At 30.0% G+C, this 26,425-nt stretch overlaps 2 long non-coding RNA genes across 31 annotated transcripts; both read right to left on the minus strand.

Annotated features, from left to right (window-relative positions):
- Positions 1 to 788: 788 nt before the first annotated feature.
- On the minus strand, positions 789 to 12,083 carry LOC114184834 (uncharacterized). 25 transcript variants are annotated; one of them, XR_014995223.1, is made up of 6 exons: positions 11,745 to 12,083; positions 10,360 to 10,570; positions 7,578 to 9,899; positions 5,625 to 5,698; positions 1,096 to 4,202; positions 789 to 993 (listed from the first exon to the last, which is right to left on the minus strand). It is a non-coding gene; the product is annotated as an uncharacterized LOC114184834 (long non-coding RNA). The 25 variants fall into 25 exon arrangements; XR_014995211.1 differs by having other exon boundaries at positions 5,625 to 5,712; XR_014995227.1 differs by lacking the exons at positions 789 to 993; positions 1,096 to 4,202 and having other exon boundaries at positions 5,453 to 5,712; positions 7,578 to 8,656; positions 8,775 to 8,896; positions 9,411 to 9,899; positions 11,745 to 12,074.
- A 5,414-nt stretch (positions 12,084 to 17,497) lies between these two features.
- Positions 17,498 to 24,618, minus strand: LOC114183222 (uncharacterized). 6 transcript variants are annotated; one of them, XR_014994740.1, is made up of 7 exons: positions 24,544 to 24,618; positions 24,372 to 24,432; positions 24,184 to 24,239; positions 23,895 to 23,962; positions 23,723 to 23,801; positions 23,535 to 23,590; positions 17,498 to 17,655 (listed from the first exon to the last, which is right to left on the minus strand). It is a non-coding gene; the product is annotated as an uncharacterized LOC114183222 (long non-coding RNA). The 6 variants fall into 6 exon arrangements; XR_014994736.1 differs by lacking the exon at positions 24,544 to 24,618 and adding an exon at positions 22,913 to 22,965 and having other exon boundaries at positions 24,372 to 24,532; XR_014994739.1 differs by lacking the exon at positions 24,544 to 24,618 and having other exon boundaries at positions 23,723 to 23,783; positions 23,895 to 23,946; positions 24,372 to 24,532.
- Between the last annotated feature and the right edge of the window lie 1,807 nt (positions 24,619 to 26,425).

Genomic DNA, 26,425 nt, shown 5'->3' on the forward strand with positions numbered 1-26,425 from the left:
CACTCATGGTCCAAGCTAGGACCCAAGTCAAAGCCCGACCCATGGGGTAATCAGACATAATTAATGCTCTATAAATACGAATGGACCCCAGTAATTAAAGGTACGCATTCATTAATCACTGATTTGACTTTCTGAGAGCTTTGACTTACTTGAGCTTTGGAGACTTTTCTACAGGTAACCCCTCCTGAGTTCAAGCTAACATATATCAACCGGGGAGAGACCAACTAAAGAGATAACGGACTACATGGTAAGGTGACGCTTGTGCCTAACTCATACCCAAATTAAAGTTCACTTTTTTTGTATTTTTCTTTTTTTTTTCTAAAAATTTCTAAGTCAAATTTTATTCTTATCCGGACGAAATTGGGTGTTGACAATATCCAACAAATTTTCAAATTCATGTACAACTCGAAGGAAACGCTTAATCACGAAGAACTAATTGGGAACCTTAAACCAAAATATTTAACAGTAAATGGGCTTCAATTAACAATGCAATAAATGGGGCTTCAATTACTTACTTGGATGCTTAAAACTCCATATGGTATGAACGAAAACTATTCGCCTTGCAAAGTCTAGGTTATGCCACTAAACGACCTCCCAATCACGCCTCTCAACCACCTTTCCGACATAGAGACGGGAGCCACTTCGTTGTTCGTAGAGAAAGGGGCAACTCGTGTTGTGTTGTTCTTTGAACTCTAACTGTTCACACAAAAAGGGGTTGTCTGCAACATCCTAGACGAATATTACTTAATTAAATAATTTATAATTTAATATAAAGTATAACAATACGGTTCCCAAAAACACGAGAAATTTAAAACTTTATTAATGCGCGTAGTTCCAAAATTCACAATTTAAACTTAACTTTTACAAGTTCCAAAGTGTAAGTATCATACTTAAAGGAAATACAAGAAAAACATGCTTAAGAAAAATAATCCCCATGCTAGCATTCACTTCGGCTCTACGCGTCACCAACACCCCTTGAAACATCATCTGCTCCTGTGTGACAAGTCACATGATCATCGCCAAACACAAACAGAAAGGGTGAGCTAAATAATTCAAACATCCACAAAAGAAAGTAAATCCCCTCACCCAAAATACCTTAATCATTTTCTCAATTAAACACATAGTTATACTATTCCACCCTGATCTCATAACCCCTATGAGACGAGAACACACTCAACCTTGGTCTTCGGGATTTCAATGCTTCCACGAACCTGCCCGCTCGTGATCTAACTCTACGAATCTACCCGTTGGTAGTCCAACTCTACGAACCTCCTCGTCTGTATTAATCACGTATTTCCAACTCCATTACGAACCTCCCTGCTCGTAATTCATCCAAGCACATCCCAGACCAGGCCATCACAATGAGCCATGCAAAACACATCACAAAAAGCTCTTACTCCTGCGTTATTGCTTGGCGCAACCTACGCACCGCCAAGTGAAATGTGTTGCAAACAGCTTTGCGATCACCACTTCTAAACAGAAACCTCGAAAAAAAAAACAACGAATAGGAGTGAAGGGTTCATGCATTCAACTTCAATATACACAATACACATTATTTAATTAAAATCACGCAAGGACAACTCTCATTACTTGGATTTCTTGCTCCCAAAAGCACTCATATTGTTCCTCTTTGCAAGGCTTGGCTTCAACTTTGCCTCTACCACCCAAAACAACCCCTTCTCCTTTTCTTAGACCAAACTTTGGGCTCAGACAAATCTCCTTACTCAACCCCACAATATTCTACTCTTTCATGTCCATAATTCCTCCCTTCTCCTCCCTTTTTCAGCTCCTAAAAATATAATAATTAAGAAAAACGAAAATAAAACTTAATGGCCATCAAGTGTCATTACTTGGAGGTTTCTCATCCATAGCACACTGCCTCTACCTATCTGGCTTCCCTAACGGCTAGGGTTTCTAGACTCTCCAAGGCTAAAAAGTAAAAATATGAAAAACTATAACGCTCTAGCCAAGGTTCAAACTCATTCCACCCAATTACAAAGCATATCACTCATTCATGCATACTTGCAAAACAATTATTTAAATTATCACACTAGTATTGTTCTATATAATTCTCCACATTAATTACTATAAAGATCTTTTTACCCGCATTTATATTAAAGAAATATTTATTTATTTGTTTAATTTTTCTGAGTCTTACATTCTCCCTCAAGCTCATAGAGAAAGTTGAAGCTCGCTCGAGTCTAGGGATGTCAACGGGGCGGGTAAGGTACAAGTAGTAGCTCCCTCGTACCCTACCCACTGGATAAATATTTGTCTTATACCCATATTCATATCTGTCGGGTATCCGTTATGCGGGTACCCGCATAATTTTTTAATATCCACGGATATCCATGGGTACCCGCAAGTATTTACAAAAAAATAAAAATAAATATTTAACAACATATTTTAATCATAAATTCAAATAAAATACAAATACATAACATTCATAAATTTTAAACAAAGTTCAGATAACTCATTTACATAGTGTTGAATGACAATTTACAAAGAAATTATTTTTTTAAAACTAATTGATAAAAAAATAACTCATTCAAAATCAATATGTTAATATTTTAATCATGTTTTTTTTAATTTAAATTGGAGTATAGCAGGTACAGGTATCCATGGGTACAGATACTATGATACCTATACTTGTCCAGCTAACATGCGAGTTTTAAAAATACCCGTACCCGTTACCCGCAAGTATCCATTTCCTACCTGTTGCAAGTTTTATCCATGGATACCCACAGGTACAAATTTTTTTGACATCCCTACTTGAGCCTCGTCACTCCTCACATCGCTCCAGCTACCCACACTTTGAACTCACTCACTCTCACTCGCATTCTATCACAGGGGCAAACTATTGTTTCGTAGAAAGGGGCAAACTCGTGCTGACGCTTGCAAGAAAAGTGAAGTCTATAAATTTTCCCACCTAAACTTAACCTAAATAAAAACCTAATAAAAAAATGTTTTTTTTTTAAATTATATAACTATGCATCGGTCATCCGATTCTACATAGCCGGTTAGATATTCTCTCATAAACTTATGAAGCTATACTCAGATAAGTTTATGAGAATATAAATCTGGCATAGCCGGTTAGATATTCTCTCATAAACTTATGAAGCTATACAAGATAATACTCAGATAAGCTTATGAGAATATAAATCTGGCATAGCCGGTTAGATATTCTCTCATAAACTTATGAAGCTATACAAGATAATACTCAGATAAGCTTATGAGAATATAAATCTAGCATAGCCGTTTAGATATTATCTCATAAACTTACGTGACTATACAAGATAATACTCAGATAAGCTTATAAGAATATAAATCTGGCATAGCCGGTTAGATATTCTCTCATAAACTTATGAAGCTATACAAGATAATACTCAGATAAGCTTATGAGAATATAAATCTAGCATAACCGGTTAGATATTATCTCATAAACTTACGTGACTATACAAGATAATACTTAGATAGGCTTATAAGAATATAAATCTGGCATAGCCGGTTAGATATTCTCTCATAAACTTATGAAGCTATACAAGATAATACTCAGATAAGCTTATGAGAATATAAATCTGGCATAGCTGGTTAGATATTCTCTCATAAACTTACGTGATCAAAAATATAAAACTATACAGAGAATAAAGAAAATTTAAGCCTTTAAATGGTTATCGCATCTTTAGATAAATATTACTTAAGGCATCCGTGGATGCCCTAGATAAAACTACTCCATAGTAGAGATATTAGAGATACTTACTTTAGGGAAGATGAAAGATAAGAAAAGAAGCACCTCTAAAATATACGTTTTATTGCTGGAGGAAGAGAGTACAAAAGGAGAGTGAGAGAATTTTTTAGAGAGAGAGGTAGGTGTAACTCTGCCCAGCATAAGGGACTTATGAGCCTTTTTATAGATGAGTGGGGAGACCTACAACTTGTCATTCCAGTCAGAATGACCGGAAACCTTTTGTTTAGGTCACTTGTTGACCTTAGACCTGTATAGCCAGTTTTTACCCTTCAGTCTATTACTCCAGTAAAAGAGTAAAATTACTATGTCATAGGTAAAAACATCTATTAACACCTTCGTGTTACGGCTACAGACGTCAAGTCACCAAGTTCTTCTTCGAGCATGTGTTTTGTATAGTCAGGATCTTCATTGTCTGATGGAAATGAAGCACCAGGAGTTTCTTGTCCATGGTTCCCTGTTTGTTGATAAATTTCTTTATAAATTCTTTCTTTTTCAAAGTGTTTTACCAGAAGTGGACTGGCCTCAATGGGGAAAGGGTGAAATTTGTTTCCCATAAGTTTCTTCCAGTATAATTTTGTGTCAGTTGTCTCTTTGAGAAGTGTGAATTCAAGGATATCTTTCTTAGAGAAATTCCAATTTGATCCTTTTATGTATGCTTTCCAAAGTTGGTATTGGTATAGTTTATCTTTGTTAATAGATAATCCTTTAAAAGGGTCATGTTCTAACAAAGCATGTGTCTCTGGGTTTGTGTCTGTGTACAACTTCATTACAAATATAAATACTTTATTAAAGTTGACCAAGATATTTTGGTTTTTAATTAATTTTTATTATAATAGTCAGATTTGCATGGGTCAAGCTAACGTTTAACAATTATCAAAACTAACACTACATTGTGAACTAATTTAAAACTGTGTAAAATATATTATTATCATTATTATATATATATATATATATATATATATATATATATATATATATTATTAAAATTATTTAATTGGATAATGTATTATATTATTAATATCCACTCTATATTGTTGGATATAGGTTAAATTTGAAATTAAATTTAAATAATCTATGATTATTATTTAGTTTTAAACGTATTATTATTATTATTATTATTATTTTATTTAATTTGTTATTTTATATTTAGTATAAATGATATCTTTCATACTTTTGATTATTAATATTTAAAAAAGAACGCATACTTTTGACGAAAAAGTAGGCTTTCAAACATATATCATTTAGTTATCTAATTTTTGGGAAAACGTAATATTATTAATATCTTATAGTTACTTACCATGTATTTTAAAGTAGATCATTTATGATTTCCAATATCAACTTTTGAATAATTATACATAATCTCGTTAACAGGATAGTGATATAAATGTTATTTTATCGTAAGATATCTATATTACTATAACTTGTTTTGTATTGCATTTATTATAAGTATATCATTTATATACTTTCGATTATCAATATTTAAATAAGAACACATAATTTTGATGAAAATTTAGGCTTTTAAATATATATTATCTAATTATCTAATTTTAATAAACACATAATATAATTAATATCGTTTAAACTATCATTTATAATCTTAAGCATCAATTGTTAAAGAATTACACATATAGAAACTATTCAATTCTAATCTTTTTTTTTCTCACTATCCTATGATAATTTGGTTATTTTAGTTATGGAACCAAGTTAAGCCGAATAATCAGTACTAGACATATTAGTTTTAATCACATTTAAAAAATGTTGCTAAAGCCTAAAAAAATGTTATCATCTGCAAAGGAAACATTAATACACATGTTGTGTATAGTACATGTTCCTCCAGAGAACAAATAAGATAAATTAGGTACAAGTGTCACCTTACCCATATAGTCCGTTATCTTTTCAGTAGGCCTCTTCCCAGTTTACATATGTATGCTTGGACCCGGAAGGGGTTACCTGCAAAAGGGACTCTGAAGTTTAAGTCAGCGAAAGCTCTTAGAAAGTCAAATCAGGTAATTAATGAAGTAATGAATGCATATCTTTAATTGCTGAGGTCCACGCATATTTATAGCTTATTAATTATGTCTGACCATTCCATGGGCTAGGCCTTGGTTTGGGCCACATGTGGGCCTAGGTCCTAGCCCAAGCCCTTAGTCCTGATTATCGTGGGCTTACTGATTGTTAGGTGTTTTGGTTTCGTCAAGTCTTTTAGAGTGGTCGGTGTAGTCCGATTACTTCTCTAGCGGTGTATGTCGTCATTGTTCGCATGTCGTCCTAGGCTGGCTGTTCCTTTAACAGCTTGGGTTATCGATTTAGGCCGGTTAGGCCTAGGTCTACCTAGGCCGGCTACCCTAAATCATTTTCCGTATAGATGTGGTGATCATTTATTATTATTATTTGGTTGAGTTGGCTAGATGTGGTACAGCAGTCCCCTAGCCTTTGCCGATTAAGTATGTCGATGAAGGATAATATGTGCTGATGTGCCAGCGAGACCGGCTAGATGTGGTACAGTACATGTTACCAAAAGGTTTTAGCAACATTTTTATGTATTATTAGCATCACTTTTAAAAATGTTACTAATCAGTATCTTTACTAACATTAGAAAAATGTTACGAATTTAATATTTTTGTAACACTTTAAAAATGTTACCTCTACATTTCCTAACATTTAAACAAATTGTACTTATATATTCTCTAACATTTAAATAAATGTAACTAATTATCTTGTTTTGTAACAATTAAAAAATGTTACAAATTGCCTTTTTTTTAACATTTTAAAATTGTTACAAAATGTTTTCTAACTTTTAGATGAAAATTTGGCAAACCAGTTGAATGTTGCAGAAGAAACATATTCAATGAGAACAAATTATGCTTGTGGTTATATAAAAGGATCCAAATAACAAAATATATTAACCATTGCAAACAAAGTGCGTTACCTTTCTCCAACTATGACCAAGAAATTTCATTCACAATTATAGCATTGTGTCCATACATCAGCGGTGAGAACCAAGAAATTTAACATTTCTATTAAATAGTATTTTAAGGTTTTCCATCTCCATGAAAGTGTTTTCATAACATTCTATTGTTCCTTCATTATCAGAAATGGAGAAATCAAGAGACATGATTTCAGTTTAACTTGTTCCCTAATATTGCAAAAAGGCACGAATCAACCACAACATAAGTGTAAGACCTCAATCAAGAGAAGTTTAAAAACTAATATAAACATAGAAATTTAGAAATTGTCAAGAAAAAAATAACTATGATGTGAATTACGATAGACAAATGACTGAATCAAAGATAAGAAAGCAAATCAATCATTGGTGAAGTCCATTAGCATTGTGGCAAAAGTTAGAATTTCTTTATCCTGAATATCTATGAGCCAATACATTCATGATTGGGAGAAAAAAAATCATCAAAAAAATCATTAAGTGATTAAGGGGGAAAGCTTAGAACATATGATTTCCATAAGGCATCATTTATAGAGTATGTGATATGAAAATGAAGAAAAAAGAACTTAAATATTGACCTCCAATAATATCTCTTGAAAAATATTTAAAATTTATGTTGACTATAATGAAAATTTAGAAAAGTTATCACAAATTCCTATAAATACCAAAGCACCTTTAATAATGACAGTGGATCTCATGATTATAATATTAAGATTTCAGTGGCTTTTATAGCAGGTGTTCAACATGTTTAATAGGGAGTAATTTATCTTTCCAGGTTCCTCATTTGAAACTATGAACATGCATATTCAAGGCTAAGGATAAATAATGACAAAGGTATACCTCAGTCCATATCTACATAAATATCCTCAAACTTCTGGAACATGTTACCTGGAATATAACTAGAGTTGTCCTTGTATGTCCAATATGAGAGAGGATACAAAATTAAACTTGAAGGCGGTTCTACTTGATTATCTGCCAAAAAATAACAGAAGAAAAATCCAACGAAGATCCTCAGTCAATGGTGGCCATTTCTATAGGCCTAAAACTAAATATACATTGATCAGAGAAGAAATATTCTAAAAGCATAAAATTCATTGTACATAAATCTCATCTTAGAACACATTTATTGAATAATTATTCAAACTAGTTCCTACCTTACAATGCCAAACTAAACAACAACCTTTATTATGTTCCCATCCCACCACCATATTATGCTCTGTTTTATTCCCTTTCGCAACATTTAACATCAAAAACGGAAAAGAACATGGAGGCACGTGGCACAGGGAATTCTAAATTCGAACAACCTTGTAAACTTGTTCACAAGACATCCGGTCTAAGATACTAAAATTTAAAATATCTTCCATCTATGTTCACGATAAATTCCATAGTTAAAAGTTATTGAACCTTGAATTTCAATACATCTCATATGCTTAGGTTTCTATATATGCACTCAAAAGAGCAAAATTTCTAAACAATAAGAAAAGTCTAGGTTTTCTACTTGTCAATTTCTTAAGAAATAGGAATCCATTCATATTATAAATCCATTCATATTATGAATCCATTCATAATATCATGCAAATAGAGAGCACACCATATTAACACAAACAGAGAGAAACCAAAAAATAACTCAACAGTTAACCAAGTGCTCAAACTACATATAAACATAATTAATCTTAAGCAAGTTAAGTTCCCCTTTCTGTTCAAATCTGTTAGCATTAATTAGGTCACTAAAATTTAACTATCATATACATATTTAGGATGAATCCCAAACTACAACTTAAAATAATGTTCTTTCCTTTTGTAACAGTGTGTGAAATTGAAAAGCTAGGGACTCCAAGACTAACTCAACTTCTTTTAGTATACAACAAAGAATTGTACTCACCATTGTGTTGAAAAACAAATAATTGCTCTTGATCCTCGTGCACCACTAACAATTGAGTTGTGGTTCAACGAATCACTAATCATCACTATAACATATATACTATAGTAAGTTAAATTTTACAGAAAACTAAATTATATGCAAGTTTATAGATAATGCAAAATATAAGAAGACAAATAAGAACTTGTTTTATATGGGAAACTAACCCCTCTTTTGGACCAAGCAAGACCACCAAAGACAAACTCACCCCTCATTTCTTCTGTTGATCTTGACTTAGTCAAAGAAAGAAAACTTTTTCCAAATGTGCCCTTGTTCTATCATATTATACCTACATTCACACAACTAATAATTACATCGAAAGCACAAAAAACTCAGAAAAAAGTGAAGTTTGACTATCCTTCTACCCTGTTACCTAACCATAAAAATAATGTTAGCTATATATTATTGTTATTTTTTTAACTTAGTTTTCTCCTTAACTGAAACTTATAACACTTGTGTTTTGTCAGTTTCCAACCAATAGAGTGGAATAAAAAAGAGCAAAATTATCAGCAATTGCTAGGAACACATGCATGATTGTATGTGTGTATAGCAGCAACTTGAAGAAGGGACAAAGCTATATAAAGGAACCATTTTATAAAAAAATCAGCAACTAGGTTAGTTTAGCCTGTAACATAGTGCGCAAGATAGCTACCAACCAAGTGGGAAGTAAATTATTTTTTCATAGTATGTTGTCATCCCAATATATATGCAAAGTTTTCACGCCATAAATAACCATGAAACAAGGAAGAGAATTATGAAGCATAAGTAGAAAGTATGGAGCATAAATAGCATAATTCACTTACATCCAACCCGAGAGAACTGGTCTCTTCATCCAAGACCCAATACTATAAACGAGGTTGTCATCAACGACAAGAACAGGAAGCATTGAGAAGTTCATAAATTAAGGGAACAAACAAAAAATTTCAAAAAGAAAAATGAAATAAAGCATGTACCGAGAATCATATTCAGAATGACAATGTTTGATCGAGACTTAGTGCAATCTTCACACACTGAAGCTGAAGTTTGGTCTCTCATGGCTGGTCCAAGATTAGAGACACAAGTTTGAAGTGGAGGAAGAAGAGAAGCCTTACACGAGATTTTGAAGGATGGTGGAAGAAGACGATAACTTATGTCGTTGCTAGTGACATCTCTAACAATGGCACAGACGGTGATGTTTGGTGCGACGCCTCTCTTGCTCCTAGTGTACATTGTGGAGGTTGAAGATGATGGAAGAAACCCTCGAAGTCAGATAGGACAAAGAGGACGATCCTCGATCTCGCTTCAATGCGATGCTGGATAGAAGAATTTTTTTTGTGAAATTGAAATAGGATTTAGGAATATTGTAGTTGTGGAAGAACAACACCCAATCGATCACGTATTTTAGAATCTAACTTTGGTTTAGGAGATCAAACTCTTTTGGAAGGAGGGTTGAAGAAAGAATACAGAGTTTGAGGTCTTTTGAGCAAAGGGAAGGAAAAGAAAATTTCGTAAATGAAACAAGTAACAAAAACATATTAAATAAAGTAACAAAAAAAAGGAAAAAAATAGTTAATTTTAACATTTAGTAACATTTATATGAAAAATGTTACAATAGTACGAAGAAATTTATCTATTTTAACATTTTAAACAAACGTAACTAAGAAAATGTTACTAAAAACAATAAATGGTGTAGTGAAAGTACATGTGGAATATCTATAGAATATTTGATCTCATCAAAAGTGAAGGATAAAGGTTGAAAAGGAAGAACCATACTCCTTCCACTCCTGTTAGCCTTGTCATCACTAACTCCTCCAGAAAATAACCTTGATGACATAGTTGCTTCGTCTACCATTTTCATTTGTGTCTTGTCATCACATTCAATAGTTTATGGCCTCAATACCAAAGCACAAGCTGAAAATGGAGAAACTATAACTTGTGCTCAAGGACTCACCAGAGGATAGGCCTGCTTGATTCCTTTTGAATGCTGTAGAAGAAACATATTCAATGAGAACAAATTATGTTTGTGGTTATATAAAAGGATCCAAGTAAATTTCTCAGTTAAAAGATGTATGAAGATGGCACTTATGACTTAGATATTGCAAGCCAAGGTGAAAAAAAAAATTAAATAGAAATACATAACCAATTAATGCTCCTACTCTAATCCAATACCAATAAACTTATGTGAAAAGTCCACGATTTTTCAGTACATAAACTCCTAAAGTTTTGTTGGACTTAGGAGTAACCTACAACATAACAAATTATCTCATAAATATATACCTAAGATTCTAAGGCTTGTTGTTTCTCAAAATATATTAACCATTGCAAAAAAAAAAAATGTGTTACCTATCTCCAACCATGACCAAGAAATTCATTCACAGCTTTGGCATTATGTCCATACATTAGAGGTGTTTTATTTTTTTTTAGTTTAAAAAGTATTAGTAATAAAGGAGTTCAAAATAAAACTTCTGGGAAACAGCTAAAATATTCTTCAAAATAGAAATTCAATAATAATTCAGCATATAACAAATTAGAAATAATAATTCTTTGAAATTGCATTGGACTTTGATCTACTATGAAACAAGAAACATAACCTTCTTAAAACAAATCTAGGTGGATGAGGAGGCTTTATACTCCAACAATATCACCAAACATTGTATAAATCACACTATTCACAAACAATGGCCTCCTTATTTCAATTACAACCTTAAATGAACCACACAAAACTTCCTCAAATGGAAAGTGATAGGTAAACTACTGAAGTAGGGGCACTAACTTTCCTATTTCTCCTTTCACAAAACAAAGTGATCGTAGTTTTTAGTTTCCTCTTCTACATCTAGTGCTCTATGACAGTGTACAGTTAATAAGAGATCTAAGACATTCACTTTTTTATTATCTAACGATTTTACATTAAGAATTGGATTTAAATAAGCAAACCCATCTATCATCTACCATCTGAATATCATAGAAAGCATATACGAAAAAAAAAAGTATCAATAAAACCTAATTCATGAACAAGGTAGCCTATTAGCCCTAATTCACGAAATCTTAGTAAGATAAGAAAATAAAACCTAAACCTCAAAATATTGGACACAAAACAAAAAGCAATAAAATCAATCCAAACAAACAAACCTAAATAAAATCAATCCAAACAAACAAACCTAAACAACAAGAAAGTATCTCGTAGCTAGTCCATGAGTAGAAACGCAAGTTTAGAGAAGCTTCACACGCGATCTCGAGGGAAGGGGAAGACTACGAGAAATTGTGTCGTTGTCGACGACATCTCTAACAGCGACACTGACGGTGATGGCTGGAAGTGTTGGCGACTGTCGGCCCTGACGTCGATTTTGGTGATGCGTTGCGAATACAGCGAACGAGGTGGCGTGCAGACTTTATCGAAGATGGAAGCAAAGTGGTGGAGAGGAAGAACGGAAAGTTGTTCGAAGATGGTGAATCAACCCTAAAGAAAAAATGGTTTTATGAATTTTAGTTACTGGAAAATCAACATCTAAATTTTGAGATTAAAGATAAAAATATCAAAATTTTAATAATACAATAATTAAAAACTAAAAAGTTAGTTTCTATTTTGATTATTTTTATTGATTAAAATTTACTTTCTAAAAAAATTAAAAATTACTAGAAAATAATTTCTAATTACATTTTAACAAGGCATGGGTTATTATTATTTTATATTTAATTAATTTCTGATAATACTAGTAAAATTATAATAAACAGTCAATTTATTTATTTATAGTAACATTTTCAAAACGGTTGCAATATTATGGTTAATATTACTTATAATAACGTTTTTAAGAAAACATTACTGTAGGATGTATATAGTAACAGTTTTAGTAAATGTGACTACACAAATGTTACTAAAGCCAGGAAATCCTGTAGTCAATATATATGATAACATAAATATCTCTCTTCGTACACACATATAATTACAATGTTTAAAATTAAGTTATAATAATAATTGTTCTTATCAAGAATATGAGGCGAGTCTTTGGATAGGTAACAAGTTAATAAGAAAGTTAAGACCTTATACGAGAGGGATTAAGTATATGAGAGTATGTATTCTTTGAAAATATTAGATATATTTATAAGATCTTTTGGATTTTGGTTTCATATGGTAAAATATGTAATATAATATCAAACAATATCATTAAAATAACGACTTATCTCAAATAAGCAATAATAATAATAATAATAATAATATTTTGATGTCTGACTTGATATGCCAAATATCTTGTAAATATTTAATATCAAGATCAAGAAATATCAAGACATAATCAAACTACCGAGATTTGTCATGATTACTGTTAATAATGAATATTTGTCTTCAATAAATGTATCTAATAATATTTTGTAGTCTTTTTGGTGATGAGGCTAATTTGACCTTAATTATTAGACTCTCTTACTTAGCATCATCTATTAGGCCAGACAATAATAATTAAATCTTAATACATAAATTTAAACTATAACAATTGTAAGAGAATATGTTGTTATCACTCGAACTTAGTTTAAAGAATAACTAGTGCTATACCGGGTGGTGTGTTTTTTTTTTATTTAATTTTGTATTTGTAAAATAAAAAATATTAATTATCTTTTGTAATTAATCATATATATATATATATATATATATATATATATATATATATATATATATATATATATATATATATATATATATATATATATATCATTGTACATTATTATTGTTTATACGAATAATAATAATAATAAATATTGTACTTAGATATTATTATAATTAGTATAGATCAATATTATTTTAATTTTTGTAGTTATATTTTTAATGGAGTAATTCAAATTTGGTTACATACAAATTTAGATATTTTTTAATATAAATAAATTTATATTATATTTTTTAATGGATTGCTTTAAAATTGTTTAGAAATAATCATAAATATCTTTTTAGTTAAATAACAAAATATTATGTTTTTTAATTGCTTATTAATAAATAAATTGGTTAAGTTATGGTTATTTTGATTATGCTATTTATATATTAAAATGTCATATGATTATTGGTTATTATAATCTTTGACGGATATATTAATTAAAAGTTTAACTATAGTTGCAAATGTGAGGAATTGTTTTTTTTCTTTTAATATTTTGAGTACAGAATTACAAATATTGAAAATAATAGATGGAAAATGATGTTTAAAGAGGGAAAAAACTGGAAAAAAATAATAATTTCATGACTATATCAAGAAGATTGTGCACGAAAGAATACCAAAATTTATAACCTTGTTTTAATCCTAAAAAAATAAATTTGTTTGTATATAATATGAAGATGTAATAGATAAGAAGAACAATAATAATAACCGTATAAAAATAATTAAATATCTCATACAAGTACTTTTAGAAATATTAATAATAATAATAATAATAATAATATAGTGTAAATTTATTATAGATTATGAATCTCGTACAAAATAATAATAATAATATGAAAAAATTTAAATAATTATTCACATGTATCTTTTGCAACAAAATAATTAAAAATATTATTATTATTTTATACTAACATTTTAAATAAAAATAATAAAGTGTAATAAATATTTCTAATTTTAAATAAATATAAATTCAACTTCCAATTAGTAATAACATATTAACATTATTATTATTAATAATAATAATAATAAATATAAAATAATTGAAGTTGAGCTTAAAATTTATGAATAGAAACGCATGGAATATATATATCCACTGCTAAACTAAAATGTAAACATAATAACAATAATAATATAATAATGATGATAGTGTAGACATAATAATAATAATAATAATAATAATAATAATAATAATAATAATAATAATAATAATAATAATAATAATAATAATAATAATAATACAAAGTAATATTAATATTAATAATAATAGTAATAGTAATAGTAGAATAATATCAATACTAATAACAATAATGAATATTCATTAGTACTAGTAATAGTAATATATTATTAGTTACGTGAAGAAAAAAATATTATTGTATAATTAAAAAATATAATTAAACTTTTGAGTTATTCATTACATATGTGGTATTAAAATGAAATATGTATTCACTTTCATTCTTAAAGTAAAATGTATATATTTTACATTATGAATCCCGCACAAAGTAAACACATAATCAAGTCGAGGTTGATCTTAAAATTTGTTAATAGAAACACTCGTAAATAAAAATAACTTTAATTAATATTTAAAAATAATAATAATAATAATAATAATTATTATTATTATTAATTGCAGTATATAAATTAAAAGATTTCAAAAGGTATGGAATAAAAAAATATCAGTATTATCAACTATAAATAAAAACTTCATTCATAATTAAATAAATTTAAAATAATTAATGGAATAAACTAATTTATAAAAAAAAATAGAAATTAATGATATAATTATTAATTGCAACTGTATATATTTAAAAGATTTCAAAAAATATGGAATGTCGTATAAAAATAAAATGTAAATATATCATGTATTATGGATGTCGTATAAAACAATAATAATGAATAGTAACATCACTACTAATAATACTAATTATTCATTAAATCAAATCATATTAATATTAATAGTAGTAATGTAATATTAGTTAAGTGAAGTAAAACAATATTCTTGTATAATTAAAATTTGCACCGTATAAATGAAATGTCTACACATGGTAATGAAATAAACTAATTTATAAAAAAAAAATTAATGATATAATTATTAATTGCAACTATATATATTTAAAAGATTTCAAAAAATATGGAATTAAAAACAATCCATTCATGATTAGAAAACTAAAAGCAATTAATAAAATTAATTGATCAAATATTAAAAAAATTAGAAAAAAATCTTATAATTATTGATTATAAAAATAAGATGTAAACATATCATGTATTATGGATCCCGTACAAAATCATAATAATGATAATAATGAATAGTAACATTACTACTAATAATACTAATTATTCATTAAATCAAACCATATTAATATTAATAGTAGTAATGTAACATTAGTTAAGTGAAGTAAAACAATATTTTTCTATAATTAAAATTTGCACCGTATAAATGAAATGTCTACACATGATAATGAAATAAACTAATTTATAAAAAAAAATTAGAAATTAATGATATAATTATGAATTGCAACTGTATATATTTAAAAGATTTCAAAAAATATGGAATTAAAAACAATCCATTCATAATTAGAAAATTAAAAGCAATTAATAAAATTAATTGATCAAATATTAAAAAAATTAGAAAAAAAATCATATAATTATTGATTATAAAAATAAGATGTAAACATATCATGTATTATGGATCCCGTAAAAAATAATAATAATGATAATAATGAATAGTAACATTACTACTAATAATACTAATTATTCATTAAATCAAATCATATTAATATTAATAGTAGTAATCTAACATTAGTTAAGTGAAGTAAAACAATATTCTTGTATAATTAAAATTTGCACCATATAAATGAAATGTCTACACATGATAATGAAATAAACTAATTTATAAAAAAAGTTAGAAATTAATGATATAATTATTAATTGCAACTCTATATATTTAAAAGATTTCAAAAAAAATATGGAATTAAAAACAATCCATTCATAATTAGAAAACTAAAAGTAATTAATAAAATTAATTGATTAAATATTAAAAAATTAGAAAAAAATCATATAATTATTGATTATAAAAATAAGATGTAAACATATCATGTATTATGAATCCCGTACAAAATAATAATAATGTTAATAATGAATAGTAACATTCTTCATTTCTAAAAGTAATATATATTAAAAATGCATATGCACAATCATTTCTAAAATGAAATGTATTCATTAGGAATATATACAAAACAATAATAATAAGATAATAATAATAATAATACTAAATATTTTATTTATTGATTCAAATAATAATAACAAAAATACTAATAATTATGATAGCAATTGCCAATTAAAACTTCATTTGTAATTAAAGAAATTGAAACAATTAAAGAAATCAATTAATTGAGAATAAATCTTTAGAAACTAATCATATAATTATTAATTACAAATGTATAAGTTTAACAGATTTCAAATTGTATGGAATAAAAAAAATTCATTCATAATTAAAACATTAAAAACAATGGATGAAATTAATTGGTCACTTCATGAAAATAGATTATTATACAGACAACATCACATAATCCACTTGGAAAACCCTCTATTCTAGAATAGAAGAAAAATACATAAAAAAAATGTATTAACTTGCTTATATCTTGTAAAAAATCTAAATATATTGATATTTTAACTAAAGAATAACACATTTATAATATTTTAAAACAATGCAAAAATGTTAACTCTTTCGAAATTCTTATTGTATGTTATTAACCATACACAATATAATGTTGTTGTAAATAATATACATTTTTTTAATTAATACATTCCAAATTGTATTTTTATAACATTGGATTCAACAATTAAATTTTTTAAATTTTAGATATACTTTGAATCATCCTAATTCAATATGTTATCTTTTTTTTCTAAATAAACTCGTAAGAATAAGAAATACGTATTATTATCATCTTTAGTGTGTGAAAATAAGAAATTAAGTACTAAACATTTGATATTGTTAACCTAATATATTTCTTTTCTTTTACCAATTATGCAGTAAAACACAAATATTGGGATTTAAAAAAATAAAACCTGGATCACACAATGTGCTAAACACAAATGTATTCATCTCACAAAATAATAATAACAAATACATTTCAGTGGTGTAATTTTGTATGAACATAATAAGTTTTAGCTTCCTACACAAACCAAAGTAATACACTTTACCAATATTTATTTAAAACATAAATACAACTTTTTTCATGAATAAATTATAACGGAAAATCATAAAATTCCACCAAAAACAAAAATAGAACAAATGAATTGTCCTAAAACAACAATTACTCTTTGAGGAGAAAGAATAATATCTTTAAGTATGGGGAAGCTTTATGATTTTCTGTCCTCTTAAATCTTCAACAATCTTTGTGAAAACCTCAAACTTCTTGATCTCCTCTACTGCAACCTTCACAACATTATACTTCATTACAAATTTCACATTCTGTTATACAGATTAAATCTCAATTTTCAAATGATCAATGAGGACTCAAATGTTGTCTAAGTTCTTTATAGTCTGAAATTATAAAAACAAACAATCACAATATTGTACTACAAAACAAAGTATATGCATATTACTTTTTTTCTTATAAGTATAATGTTAGGAACAAGGCAATAGAGGAAAGAATAAAGGAGAGAAAAATAGACACAGAGAATTTAACGTGGTTCGGCGTACGATGTGTATGCCTACGTCCACGACTACACTAGGAAGTATTTGTATTTCTGGTGTATCTTAAAGCTTTACATAGAGTCTCTTATATAGTAAAATAGAGAACCACATCTCACTATTCTAAGCGATGTGGGACTAAATCAAGCACCATAATACTAACAATTCTCCCACTTGGGGTTTGATTTACATTACCACCTAGTGTAGTACCTTCATCATCAATTTTCTCGAAGGCCAGTTGAGGCAATGCAAACCCTCAACTTAGTTGTTGTGACAGTCTTGGTCAACATATCAGCTGGATTCTCTACACCTGGAATCTTCAACAAAATCAAATCTCCATCATTTATCAAGTTTCTGATAAAATGATACTTCAATTCAATGTGTTTGCATTTGGAGTGAAGAATTGGATTTTTAGTAAGACAAATGGCACTTTGACTGTCACTGAACAATGAAGGTTCATCTTGCCCTTTTCCTAATTCTTTTAGAAGATTCTTCAACCATATCATCTCTTATGTTGTTTCTGAGATAACTATATATTCAGCTTCAGTGGTTGAAAGGGAGACTCTTCCTTGAAGTTTGGACTTTCAATTGATAGCTGTGCCACCCAACGTAAAAATATAACATGTTGTGCTCTTTCTGCCATCCAAATCACCTCCCAAATCTGCATCAGAAAACCCCTGTAAAGTGAGATTACTTCTTTTAAAGGACAAATGCATCTTTGAAGTGCCCTTCAAATATCTCAATATCCACTTCACGCCTTCCTAATGCTCCTTTTCGGGATTGGATAGAAACCTGCTCACAACTCCCACTGCATGTGCTATATCAGGTCTGGTGCAAACCATAGCATACATCAAGCTCCCTACTGCAGATGCATATGGCACTTTAGACATGTGATTTTCTTCTTCCTCTGTCTGAGAAGATTGCCTTTTTGAGAAATTTAAGTTAGTTCCCAAAGGTGTATTCCTGGTTTTGGCATTTCCAACATTGAACCTGCTAAGCAACTTTTCTATATATTTTTCCTGAGATAAATTTAGAATACCTTTAGATCTATCCCTGGAAATTCTCATACTAAGAATTTGCTTGGCTGAACCAAGATCCTTCATTTCAAAATTTTCTGACAATTGTTTCTTCAACCTGATAATTTCTGCCATATTAGCACCAACAATCAACATGTCATCAACATATAAGGCAAGAATGATATAACTATCAACATATTTCTTCACGTAACAACAATGATCTTCTTCACATCTGTGAAATCTTAAGTTTCTCATAAACTCATTAAACTTCTTATACCATTGTTGCGGTGCTTGTTTCAACCCATACAAACTTTTATGAAGCTTGCATACAAGATTCTCTTTGCCTTGTACTTCAAAACCTTTTGGTTGTGCCATAAAGATTTCTTCCTCAAGATCTCCATGTAGGAATGCAGCTTTCACATCTAACTGGTCCAGATGAAGATTTTCTGCAGCTACTATACTCAAGATAACTCTGATGGTAGTCATCTTGACAACAAGAGAGAAAATTTCTGTGAAGTCAATTCCTTGTCTCTGTTGGAACCCTTTCACTACGAGTCTGGCCTTATATCGTTTGCTGCCATCTAGTTCTTCTTTTAACCGATAGACCCACCTGTTTTGCAAAACCTTCTTTCCTTCTGGAAGCTTGGTTAAAGACCATGTCTTATTCTTCTGAAGAGACTTTATCTCATATTCCATTGCTAGCTCCCACTTAATAGATTCACCTCCCTGCATAGCCTCAGCAAAATGCTCTGGCTCACCAGCATCAGTCAACAACAAGTAATGCAATGAAGGGGAGTACCTTTATGGTGCTACAGTTGTTCTGCTAGACCTTCTAGTCGGTAATTCAGGAGTTACTGACTCTACTATCTGTTCAGGTTCTGACCCAAACTCTGACTCGGGCTCTGACTCAAGCTCTACTTCTGTATTCTACCTTCTGTTGGCTACATCACTTTCTGAAATTTCTTCTAATGATACTTGCTCTGGCTTTTTATTTGCATTTGCAAATTCTGCAGTCCTGTCCTTATAGAACATGTTTTCATTAAAAGTAACATTTCTACTTCTGATAATTTTCTTGTTTTGGTCATCCCAAAACCTGTAGCCATACATGTCAGATCCATAGCCAATGAAATAGCATCGCTTTGCCTTAGGGTCCAATTTATCTCTACTATTAGAGTTCAACAAAATATATGAAGCACAACCAAAAACTTTCAGATGTGAAAGATTTACCTCATTTTCAGACCATACTTCTTCAGGTAACTGATAGCCTAAAGGAACTGATGGTCCTGTGTTTATGAGATAGGCTGTTGTGCTTATTGCATCTGCCCAAAATACCTTGGGTAATCCTGACTGGATTCTCATACATCTTGCTCTCTCATTCAAGGTTCTGTTCATTCTTTCTGCCACACCGTTTTGTTCTGGTGTTCCTGGAACCATCTTGATCATTCTGATCCCATTCTCTGAACAAAACTCCTTGAATTGATTACTGTCATATTCTCCACCATTATCATATTTCAAACATTTAATCTTTAAACCTGTTTGAGTCTCAATCTCCTGTTTCTACCTTTTAAACACAGAAAACACATCAGATTTATTTTTAAGAAAATAAACCCATACCTTTTTTGTAGAGTCATCAATGAAGGTTACGTAATACTGTGAACCTCCAAGAGATTTCACTAGAGTTGGCCCCCAAACATCTGTATGCACTAGTGCTAGTCTTTCAACTTTAGACGACTTACTTGTTTTGGAGAAGCTAACCTTTTTCTGCTTTCCAAAGATACAATGTTCGCAAGGTCCAACGTCAACATGCTTCAAGTTAGGTATTTTACCTTTTGAGACCATGAGCTTCACTCCTTTCTCACTCATATGCCCAAGCCTCTGATGCCACAAAGAGGAACTGTTGCCAACTTCTGCAACTGATATCATATCCTCATCTGCAATCATGTAAAGAGATCCTCGCTTCTTTCCACGAGCAACAACAATATTACCTTTCATTACTTTCTAGTGTCCATCTCCAAAGGTGGTGTAATGCCCCTCATCATCCAACTGCCCTATAGATATTAAGTTTCTCTTTAAGGCTGGAATATGTCTGGCATTCTTCAAAGTCCACACACTTCCATTAGAGGTTCTGATATTGATATCACCTTTTCCTATAATATCAAGAGATTTTCCATCAGTTGCTGCATTTGCTGATTGATCATTGTCTTGCCTCTTGTTGTTGTTGTTCTTCCTTGGAGCCTTACATTGGTTTATAAAATGACCCCTTTTCTGACAATTCCAACAAGTGATATCATTCCAGAATTTTGGTTTTGATTTCTCTCTAGACTTTGATCTGCCTCGGCCTTGATTACGACCTTTCTGGCTACTTCTTCCTCTAGTTTCAGTACTCAATGCTGAACCAGAACTAGAACTGGAAGATTCCCCTAAACTTTTCCTGCAAACATCTTCGCTTAAGATCAAGTCACGAATGTTATCAAGCTTCAACTTACTATTACTTGCAGAATTACTAACTGCAGTAACAGTTGCACTCCAACTTTTCGGAAGAGATGATAAGAAAATTAATGCTTTCACCTCATCATCAAGTGTTATCTGCACTGATGTCAACTGCGTAATAATTGTATTGAATTCACTAATATGATTAGTAATCGAGTTACCTTCACCCATTTTTAGGTTGACTAGCCTGCGAATCAAATACACTTTATTGGCTGCAGATGGCTTCTCATACATATTTGACAATGCCTTCATCAAATCTACGGTTGTGTTCTTGTTCATGATGTTGAACGCAACATTCTTGGCTAATGTCAACCGGATCACACCGAGTGTCTGCCTGCCGATCTAACAAATCCCATTCTGCCTGCTCCATGTTAGTTGGCTTCTGCCCTGTTAAGGGTAGATACAACTTCTTCTGATACATGTAGTCCTCTATCTGCATCTTCCAGAACCCGAAGTCACTGCCATCAAACTTCTCAATCCTCACCTTCCCTTCTTCCAATGCCATTGCTCTTGCTGCTTTGACGAAAGCTCCTGCTGCTTTTGACCAAAGCTCCTGCTGCCTTTGACCAAAGCTCCTGCTGCGGCTTTTGACCAAAGCTCCTACTGTGGCTTTTGACCAAAGCTCCTACTGCCTTTGACCAAAGCTCCTGTTGCGGCCTTTGACCAAAGCTCCTGCTGCGGCTTTTGACCAAAGCTCCCACTACTTCTCTAAACTGAGATCCCCAAGAAGAAAAAAATAGAAACCAAATCTTTTCTGATGTGGAAGATCAGACAATGTTGCAACCACAGAGCATACTAAGAAAAATGGCTCTGATACCAATTGTTAGGAACAAGGCAATAAAGGAAAGAATAAAGGAGAGAAAAATAGACACAAAGAATTTAACGTGGTTCGGCGTACAATGTGTATGCCTACGTCCACGACTGCACTAGGAAGTATTTGTATTTCTGGTGTATCTTAAAGCTTTACATAGAGTCTCTTATATAGTAAAATAGAGAACCACATCTCACTATTCTAAGCGATATGGGACTAAATCAAGCACCATAATACTAACATATAATACAAACTTAAAACCATAAAAGACGATGCATAAAAACAAATTCAAACACAATACATAATGAACTTAAAACCATGAAAGACCATGCATATAAACAAATTCAAACACAATACACAATACAATAACACAATAAAAGAACTTATAACCTACTTATCCACTGGAATATGGAGCTCAAGCTTACAATATTCAAAACTAATATAACTTTCCAATGACTTAACATTTTTTTTTCAAAAACAACTACCAAAAGTTACTATATAATGCCATACCACCATATTTTCATAAAGAACTCCATAATATATTGTAATGACATTCATTCAATAATAAATTCCATCAAATCATAATTATCTAATCAAATCCACAATTTATATTAATTATTAATACAATTGAACAACTAAATCATATTAATGTCAAGAAAATAAAAGAAAAAGAACATGTTACCTGCTTATTGAATGCAATATGGAACTAAAGTTGTAAGATAACCTGCTTGTTGACTGCAATATGGAATTAAAATTGTAAGAGTTAAAAACAAAAGTTAATAGCCAAAACATACTAATAAACAATACAACTATACTAAAGCATTAAAAAAATATACTAACATTTACTCGGTGTTCAACATACACACAAGCATCTCAACAACTTACATGCTACCCAAAGTACAACCAAACCCGCAAACACAATATTATGACACAGAACAATCAAAATTCCATAACAGAACCAACTATAACATAGAACATAAACTATTACATTGAAAAATGGAAAACCTTATGCAATCATTCCCACATTTCCTTCCTTTGGATCCATTATTGTTTATGAAATATTAAAAATATTGGGAGAACTTAAGAAACCCACCATGGACTCCAACATAACCAATAGAACAAAAAAGCAGAAACACAAAATCGATCATCCAATAACAAAACAAATAGTATGCTCCTGAAATATATGAATCCACACAAATCAACAAACAATTAAAAAAATTAATTAAAAATCATTTATTTCTAGTTTGCATGGAATGAAAATGGAAACTTGAAACATAAAATTCAGAGATCAACAAAGCTATTACCTTCCAAATCCAATCAAGTATGTCCCTCCTAACATCCAATAACAAATAGTATGCTCCTGAAGTATATGAATCCACACAAATCAACAAACAATTAAAAAAAATAATTAAAAATCATTTATTTCTAGTTCGCATGGAATGAAAATGGGAACTTTGAAACATAAAAAATCAGAGATCAACAAAGCTATTACCTTCCAAATCCAATCAAGTATGTCCCTCCTAACACCCAAATCCAACTTCCCACTTTTCAGCCTTTGCAAGTAATCAATCCTCAGAAAATGCAAGTACTCTCAAAAAAATTGAAAAACAACAAATTGATATATAAAATAAATTTAATAAAAAAAATATAAACAAAAATGTTACCTTTTCATCCAAGAACTATTTTGTTGCTTTGTGTTCGTCAAATGAAAAAACCCTAAACATCGAAGAACCTATTAAAGCATATATTAAGTTTAAGAAACAAAAGATTAAACAACTAATAAACAAAATGGATCATCCAATAACAAAACAAATAGTATGCTCCTGAAATATATGAATCCACACAAATCAACAAATAATTAAAAAAATTAATTAAAAATCATTTATTTCTCGTTTGCATGGAATGAAAATGGAAACTTGAAACATAAAATTCAGAGATCAACAAAGCTATTACCTTCCAAATCCAATCAAGTATGTCCCTCCTAACATCCAATAACAAATAGTATGCTCCTGAAATATATGAATCCACACAAATCAACAAACAATTAAAAAAAATAATTAAAAATCATTTATTTCTAGTTCGCATGGAATGAAAATGGGAACTTTGAAACATAAAAAATCAGAGATCAACAAAGCTATTACCTTCCAAATCCAATCAAGTATGTCCCTCCTAACACCCAAATCCAACTTCCCACTTTTCAGCCTTTGCAAGTAATCAATCCACAGAAAATGCAAGTAATCTCAAAAAAATTGAAAAACAACAAATTGATATATAAAATAAATTTAATAAACAAAATATAAACAAAAATGTTACCTTTTCATCCAAGAACTATTTTCTTGTTTTGTGTTCGTCAAATGAAAAAACCCTAAACATCGAAGAACCTATTAAAGCATATATTAAGTTTAAGAAACAAAAGATTAAACAACTAATAAACAAAATTGATCATCCAATAACAAAACAAATAGTATGCTTCTGTAATATATGAATCCACACAAATCAACAAACAATTAAAACAATTAATTAAAAATCATTTATTTCTAGTTTGCATGGAATGAAAATTGAAACTTGAAACATAAAATTCAGAGATCAACAAAGCTATTACCTTCCAAATCCAATCAAGTATGTCCCTCCTAACATCCAATAACAAATAGTATGCTCCTGAAATATATGAATCCACAAAAATCAACAAACAATTAAAAAAAATAATTAAAAATCATTTATTTCTAGTTCGCATGGAATGAAAATGGGAACTTTGAAACATAAAAAATCAAAGATCAACAAAGCTATTACCTTCCAAATCCAATCAAGTATGTCCCTCCTAACACCCAAATCCAACATCCCACTTTTCAGCCTTTGCAAGTAATCAATCCTCAGAAAATGCAAGTAATCTCAAAATAATTGAAAAACAACAAATTGATATATAAAATAAATTTAATAAACAAAATATAAACAAAAATGTTACCTTTTCATCCAAGAACTATTTTCTTGTTTTGTGTTCGTCAAATGAAAAAATCCTAAACATCGAAGAACCTATTAAAGCATATATTAAGTTTAAGAAACAAAAGATTAAACAACTAATAAACAAAATTGATCATCCAATAACAAAACAAATAGTATGCTCCTGAAATATATGAATCCACACAAATCAACAAACAATTAAAAAAATTAATTAAAAATCATTTATTTCTAGTTTGCATGGAATGAAAATCGAAACTTGAAACATAAAATTCAGAGATCAACAAAGCTATTACCTTCCAAATCCAATCAAGTATGTCCCTCCTAACATCCAATAACAAATAGTATGCTCCTGAAATATATGAATCACACAAATCAACAAACAATTAAAAAAATAATTAAAAATCATTTATTTCTAGTTCGCATGGAATGAAAATGGGTACTTTGAAACATAAAAAATCAAAGATCAATAAAGCTATTACCTTCCAAATTCAATCAAGTATGTCCCTCCTAACACCCAAATCCAACTTCCCACTATTCAGCCTTTGCAAGTAATCAATCCTCAGAAAATGCAAGTAATATCAAAAAAATTGAAAAACAACAAATTGATATATTAAATAAATTTAATAAACAAAATATAAACAAAAATGTTACCTTTTCATCCAAGAACTATTTTGTTGCTTTGTGTTCGTCAAATGAAAAAACCCTAAACATCGAAGAACCTATTAAAGCATATATTAAGTTTAAGAAACAAAAGATTAAACAACTAATGAATAACAATGTTATTAGACCAATATGTCAATCAAAAAAAAGGAAAAAGTAAAAGTTGAAAATCAAACCTATATATCATACCTTTTAACTGAAAAAAAAATATGAGCAAGCCTTTCGACTTGAGGACAAAGAAGATAATAAGAAAAAGGAGATCTGAAAGGTTTGGAAGGGATTGCAGAGGAAGAGTTGGAAGGGAGCCACGAACCAAAAATAAAGGTGAAAGGTTTGGAAGGTCCGAAAGTAACCATAAACCTGGTAAAGGAAGGAGAAGAATTCATAAATCGAGAATGAGTGCTGCAAATGGTGCAGATCGCAAGTGGTGTTTGGGTGGTCTGAATGTATTTAGGGTTTTCGTTTTAGGGGGAAAGATCAGAGGGAGTGTAAATGGGAATTTTGGAATCTGATATTTGAATTTGAATTATGTCATCAAAGCTCATAAATGCAGACATGTCCATAATCACGACTGACG

This window comes from Vigna unguiculata, chromosome 5 (assembly GCF_037176805.1).
Source record: "Vigna unguiculata cultivar grain cowpea cultivar isolate G323 ecotype 2 chromosome 5, ASM3717680v1, whole genome shotgun sequence".
In the NCBI taxonomy this organism is placed as follows: Eukaryota; Viridiplantae; Streptophyta; class Magnoliopsida; order Fabales; family Fabaceae; genus Vigna; species Vigna unguiculata.